The sequence below is a fragment of the Oncorhynchus gorbuscha genome, linkage group LG05 (genome assembly GCF_021184085.1).
Source record: "Oncorhynchus gorbuscha isolate QuinsamMale2020 ecotype Even-year linkage group LG05, OgorEven_v1.0, whole genome shotgun sequence".
Lineage (NCBI taxonomy): Eukaryota > Metazoa > Chordata > Actinopteri > Salmoniformes > Salmonidae > Oncorhynchus > Oncorhynchus gorbuscha.
This window is the reverse complement of record NC_060177.1, coordinates 86,761,867-86,768,746: the sequence shown is the minus strand read 5'-3', so window position 1 is coordinate 86,768,746 and position 6,880 is coordinate 86,761,867. Positions and strand designations below refer to the sequence as shown.

Sequence of the window (6,880 nt, the reverse complement as noted above, 5' to 3'; positions counted from 1 at the left end):
GAAAATGTATTGTTTCGCGGATTGCACGTTTTTTGGACTACTAAATTGCACCGCGGCTGCAATGGCATTTCTCTTTTTTTTATTATCAATTGATTTCACTGTGCTGCTGTTGACTATCGGGTAGTGAAGCAGGCTGCTGTTGCTGAGTGAGTGAGTGAGTGAGTGAGTGAGTGAGTGAGTGAGTGAGTGAGTGAGTGAGTGTCGGCGAATAGCCTCGTATACAGTCATTGGAAGGAAGGGGTATGCCAGCTGTGAAACAGAAGAGTCGTTGTCTGTTCTTTTGAGTTTTGATGTTGAGTCTTTGCCCGACAAAATGTTAGGATATATAAATTATCCTGTACGAGATTGTAAACTGAATACATTACGTTGTTACAGGTGGAACAAACTCCCTCACGACGCCAGGACAGCGGAGTCAATCACCACCTTCCGGAGACACCTGAAACCCCACCTCTTTAAGGAATACCTAGGATAGGATAAGTAATCCTTCTCACCCCTCCCCCCCTTTAAGATTTAGATGTACCTAGGATAGGATAAGTAATCCTTCTCACCCCCCCCCCTTTAAGATTTAGATGCACTATTGTAAAGTGACTGTTCTACTGGATGTCATAAGGTGAATGCACCAATTTGTAAGTCGCTCTGGATAAGAGCGTCTGCTAAATGACTTAAATGTAAATGTTACAGGTGTCAAGTTGATGTGCATGTGGCAGCATTGTGTAGGAGGGAGGTTCCTAGGTGTGAGAAGTGTGCAGAAGGAAGGGCATGAGACAAAGGAATGTGTAGCATTGTGTAGGAGGGAGGTTCCTAGGTGTGAGAAGTGTGCAGAAGGAAGGGCATGAGACAAAGGAATGTGTAGCATTGTGTAGGAGGGAGGTTCCTAGGTGTGAGAAGTGTGCAGAAGGAAGGGCATGAGACAAAGGAATGTGTAGCATTGGGGAAATGAGTGGCATGTGTTAATTATAGGCGTGCCCGTGGAGCTGGGGATCAGAAAATACCCTGTGTGAGGGAGGCAGGTTGAGGTTTCCAGGGTTAGAGTAGTGCAGAAGTTGTCATATGCTGAGGCAGTGAAGACAGAAGAGGAAGATGGGTCAAGGGAGAGGACTGGTGTCAGTAGTAGAGATATACCAGTACAGAGGGAGGGACTGAGAGGTGGTGTCAGTAGTAGATCTGTACCAGTACAGAGGGAGGGACTGAGAGGTGGTGTCAGTAGTAGAGATATACCAGTACAGAGGGAGGGACTGAGAGGTGGTGTCAGTAGTAGAGATATACCAGTACAGAGGGAGGGACTGAGAGGTGGTGTCAGTAGTAGATCTGTACCAGTACAGAGGGAGGGACTGAGAGGTGGTGTCAGTAGTAGAGATATACCAGTACAGAGGGAGGGACTGAGAGGTGGTGTCAGTAGTAGATCTGTACCAGTACAGAGGGAGGGACTGAGAGGTGGTGTCAGTAGTAGAGATATACCAGTACAGAGGGAGGGACTGAGAGGTGGTGTCAGTAGTAGATCTGTACCAGTACAGAGGGAGGGACTGAGAGGTGGTGTCAGTAGTAGAGATATACCAGTACAGAGGGAGGGACTGAGAGGTGGTGTCAGTAGTAGATCTGTACCAGTACAGAGGGAGGGACTGAGAGGTGGTGTCAGTAGTAGAGATATACCAGTACAGAGGGAGGGACTGAGAGGTGGTGTCAGTAGTAGATCTGTACCAGTACCGAGGGAGTATAGAGTATAGAGTATAGTATGTACCAGTACAGAAGAAGAGGCCAACAAGTGATATATGTTTCAATAAGATTGGATTTATAGAAATGGTTATCAACTGTACTGCAGGGGCAGAATGTAAGTGTCTGAAAATGGAGGTTGTGATGTCTGCGAGACTTGTCATCAGAAGAGTTACAGAGTGTTGTAAGTGGTGGTGTCCGATCCGTTCAGGCTGTTGGCCTGAGGTACGACTAAATCTATTTAAAAGGTGGAGTAGGGTGGTGTTTATTTTTTTGTTTATTTCATTTTAAATGGTTTGTTTATTAGTATCATTTTTTAAAAGTGTAATGTTAGATGGTATGGTATTTGTTTATTTATTTCAAGCAAAGTATAAGGGAGTAATACTCCAGTCTCGTAGGTTGGCGTTAATGCAACATTTATTGACAGCCAACCGCCGTTAAACCTCATGGAAGAAGAGGGGCGGGCTGGACGGGTGTGTGTGTGTGTGTAGTACTATTGAGCACCCGATTAGACTACAATCACCCCATTAGAAGGTGGAAATCGTCATACCAATCCCACCATTCATATGGTGAATGTGGTACCCCACACTTACTGGTGCACGCACCGCACCCTGTGTTAACCATTCATCGGGTGGTTGTATGGGGGGTGATAAGTGCCAGAATTACGCCCCGTGAAGCTACAAATACCTCTCACCAAGTCACCAAACGTCTTCCTATCGCCATAAAATACCGCCATGAATTAACATGGACTGTCAATGGAGATGTTTTTTTCCTGTGGTGTCAAATAGCCAACGAATTCACGTCACGTCATGTGACACGTACACGTCATGTGACACGTACACGTCATGTGACACGTACACATCATGTGACACGTACACGTCACGTGTCAGTTTGTATGTTTATTATGGAAGATCTTACTATGAATGCCTTAAAAATGTCTACATGTGTTATGCGTCACGGGTTAGTTTAAGGGTTAGTTTAGTTTATTATTAAGGCTCTCACCATGAACACCTTACAAATGTTTACACGATGTCCAGAGTAATCTAATCAATTTAATTTGTCAATTTAGCTAAAATAGCCATATCACATCAATACAAAAATTATTAGGTTAGTTGTTATCACAGCCGGCCACCTTTACTGTGCCTATTTCTCACATCAATACAGACAAAAGTGCTTCTTTGTTGGAGGTAGCCCTATTCAGAAATAAGAGGTAGCCTAGGTCTCTAGCATTCAAAACAACTCAACTCAATCTCTGACTTCAGTGCGTTCAAGACAACCGGGAACACAGAAAAAGAAGATCTCAGACTGAGATTTTTTTTTTAAACGGTATTCTACGGTACTCGGAATTTCAATTCAGACACCCTGGCATCTTTCCCTGACCTGAACATTATTTGACCCCCCCAGAGTTTCCAGTCACTGATGTCATTTTGAGGGGTTGTGACCCCCCAGATAAAAAGCATAGGCTTAACCCGGGTTATAGAGACAGATAAAAAGCATAGGCCTAACCCGGGTTATAAAATAAAAAAGCATAGGCTTAACCCGGGTTATAGAGACAGATAAAAAGCATAGGCCTAACCCGGGTTATAGAGACAGATAAAAAGCATAGGCTTAACCCGGGTTATAGAGACAGATAAAAAGCATAGGCCTAACCCGGGGCTTAACCCGGGTTATAGACAGATAAAAAGCATAGGCTTAACCCGGGTTATAGAGACAGATAAAAAGCATAGGCTTAACCCGGGTTATAGAGACAGATAAAAAGCATAGGCTTAACCCGGGTTATAGAGACAGATAAAAAGCATAGGCTTAACCCGGGTTATAGAGACAGATAAAAAGCATAGGCTTAACCCGGGTTATAGAGACAGATAAAAAGCATAGGCCTAACCCGGGTTATAGAGACAGATAAAAAGCATAGGCTACCCCTTGTTGGTTTAGCCTTAGAAAAAACACCGGTCCAGATTATACAAAGCGTTCTAGGCAAAAAAAATGATTAACTCTACGATTATATCCACATAGTCTACTAGCCTATCGAAAGACTTGCTCTGACTCAACATGGTTTCTTGGTAGACCTATTTATGACAACACTCACTTTTAAATGAAAAGCAAGTGTCACTGTCACAGGGAAATATGGTTGTTTAATTAGATACGCCACAATTAGTGGTAGGCTAGCATATTAGTGGAAGGCTAGCATATTAGTGGAAGGCTAGCATATTAGTGGAAGGCTAGCATATTAGTGGAAGGCTAGCATATTAGTGGAAGGCTAGCATATTAGTGGAAGGCTAGCATATTAGTGGAAGGCTAGCATATTAGTGGAAGGCTAGCATATTAGTGGAAGGCTAGCATATTAGTGGAAGGCTAGCATATTAGTGGAAGGCTATGCCTAAAGGCAAAATACCAAAAAGATAGGATCGTTATGGGTCTGTCCATAGACCACAAAGTTTATCAGATAAACATTTTTTATATTCAGGAGAATCGCATTGAATCAGGCTATTCAATTTCAGTGCAGTTGCGTTCTTACGCATAACCGTAGTCTAAATGGAACTGAAAAACATCCCAGCCTGTTTTGATCACAGATCATGATAAAGCGTGAACATTTCATCTATATTTGTCATTGATTTAGCCCACAATCGCCTTCAGATTTGATACACACGAAGGCCTATATTGGATTTGACAAACAATAGATTGACTAGGATCCTTTGACTTTTTACCCACATATTTGTTCCCATGTAGTCCTATTGTGATGAATGATATTTACTATAATCTCCATTTTTATGAATTAACAGGCATCGGGGTAAAAACTAAAAATATATTGTTTCGATGCCCCCGTTCACACATACGAATGTTAATTACCTTAGATTACAAAACCAGCTAATTTCCACTCCATCCATATGCAAATACAAGTGATTCATACACTGGCATGTCTTTCATGTTTTCATAATATTTAAATAATATTATTTCAGTAGTCCTCTATTATGACAACAAAAAACGTATGGCTCATTATAGACCATTGTGGTTGAATCTATTGTAGGTCCTAGGATACAACAATGAATAATGTTGAACTAACAAATACAACCAAGGGATACATTTACATCAATGAACACCTTATTTAAGATTTAAATATATAAACTTAATTATTTTTTTAGGGTACGGGTGTGTCAATTTACTTTCAAAGATTTCCTGTATACTCACATGACAATCATAGCCTGAAATACTGCATTTTGGTGGGTGGAATAGAGAGGTGGGTGGAATAGAGAGATGGGTGGAATAGAGAGGTGGTGGAATAGAGAGGTGGTGGAATAGAGAGGTGGGTGGAATAGAGAGGTGGGTGGAATAGAGAGGTGGGTGGGTGCTGTGTGGGTGGAATAGAGAGGAGGTGGGTGGAATAGAGAGGTGGGTGGAATAGAGAGGTGGGTGGAATAGAGAGGTGGGTGGAATAGAGAGGTGGGTGGAATAGAGAGGTGGAATAGAGAGGAGGGGGAATAGAGAGAGGGTGGAATAGAGAGGTGGGTGGAATAGAGAGGAGGTGGGTGGAATAGAGAGGTGGGTGGAGAGAGGTGGGTGGAATAGAGGGGGTGGAATAGAGAGGTGGGTGGAGGGTGGAATAGAGAGGAGGAGGTGGAATAGAGGTGGGTGGAATAGAGAGGAGGTGGGTGCTGTGTGGGTGGGTGGAATAGAGAGGTGGGGAATGGAAATAGAGAGGAGGTGGAATAGGAATAGAGGAGGAGGTGGGTGCTGTTGGTGGAATAGAGAGTGGGTGGAATAGAGAGGTGGTGGAATAGAGAGGAGGGTGGAATAGTGCTGTGTGGGTGGAATAGTGGAATAGAGAGGTGGGTGGAATAGAGGTGGAATAGAGAGGAGGTGGAATAGAGAGTGGGTGGAATAGAGAGGTGGGTGGAATAGAGAGGAGAAGGGTGCTGTGTGGGTGGAATAGGTGGAATAGAGAGGTGGGTGGAATAGAGAGGAGGTGGAATAGAGAGGAGGTGGGTGCTGTGTGGGTGGGTGGAATAGAGAGGAGGTGGAATAGAGAGGAGGTGGGTGCTGTGTGGGTGGGTGGAATAGAGAGGAGGTGGAATAGAGAGGAGGTGGATGCTGGGTGGGTGGGTGGAATAGAGAGGTGGGTGGAATAGAGAGGAGGTGGAATAGAGAGGAGGTGGAATAGAGAGGAGGTGGGTGCTGTGTGGGTGGGAGGGAGGTTCTGCCCGTCACTTGTTCTCAACAGGCAGCCAGTCAGTCTCAGAAGGGGAACTTAAAAGGGAGAGTGGAAAGTCCAGGCACTGCTGCTCCCTTTGTTCTGAGTGTTTGCAGTGCTGGAATGTTTTTATTTAATATGTGTATCTGGAATATTATGTGGGTGCAGTAATGATGGAGCAAGAAAACTTTCTGAGCAGATAATGACAACATGACAATAACAGTAGCTGTAGATGATGTAATGAAAAGTTGGAATAGGGTGCTTGGTGATGAAGAACAATCAGGTGGACCCATGTCTGGGGGTGGGAGGTTCTGGTAGAACCCCAGTCAGTCTCAGGGTGTTGGGCAGAACCCACTAGGTCCTTTGTTCTGAGAACATCCGGTGGGTCTGGGTGTGATGGGGAGAAAACCTGAGCAGATCCTGGAACATGACAATAACAGGCTGTAATGATGAGGACATCAGGTGGACCCATGTCTGGGTGTTGGGGAGAACCCTAGATCCTGGAGAACATCTGGTGGGTCTGGGTGTTGGGCAGAACCCCCCAGGTCCTGGAGAACAGGTAATGGAGGACATCAGGTGGGTCTGGGTGTTGGGCAGAACCCCTAGGTCCTGGAGAACATCCGGTGGGTTTGGGTGTTGGGCAGAACCCCCCAGGTCCTGGAGAACAGGTAATGGAGGACATCAGGTGGGTCTGGGTGTTGGGGAGAACCCCTAGGTCCTGGAGAACATCTGGTGGGTCTGGGTGTTGGGCAGAACCCCCAGGTCCTGGAGAACAGGTAATGGAGGACATCAGGTGGGTCTGGGTGTTGGGGAGAACCCCTAGGTCCTGGAGAACATCCGGTGGGTCTGGGTGTTGGGCAGAACCCCCCAGGTCCTGGAGAACAGGTAATGGAGGACATCAGGTGGGTCTGGGTGTTGGGGAGAACCCCTAGGTCCTGGAGAACATCCGGTGGGTCTGGGTGTTGGGCAGAAACCCCCAGGTCC

The 6,880-nt window shown here is 45.2% G+C and overlaps 1 long non-coding RNA gene across 1 annotated transcript in view; it reads right to left on the bottom strand.

The window, feature by feature from the left end:
• Positions 1-6,655: 6,655 nt before the first annotated feature.
• LOC124036618 overlaps positions 6,656-6,880 on the bottom strand; it is an 8,296-nt gene continuing 8,071 nt past the window's right edge. The window contains exon 3 of the long non-coding RNA XR_006838936.1: positions 6,656-6,880. This exon is cut by the window's right edge and continues 169 nt beyond it. This is a non-coding gene — a long non-coding RNA (uncharacterized LOC124036618).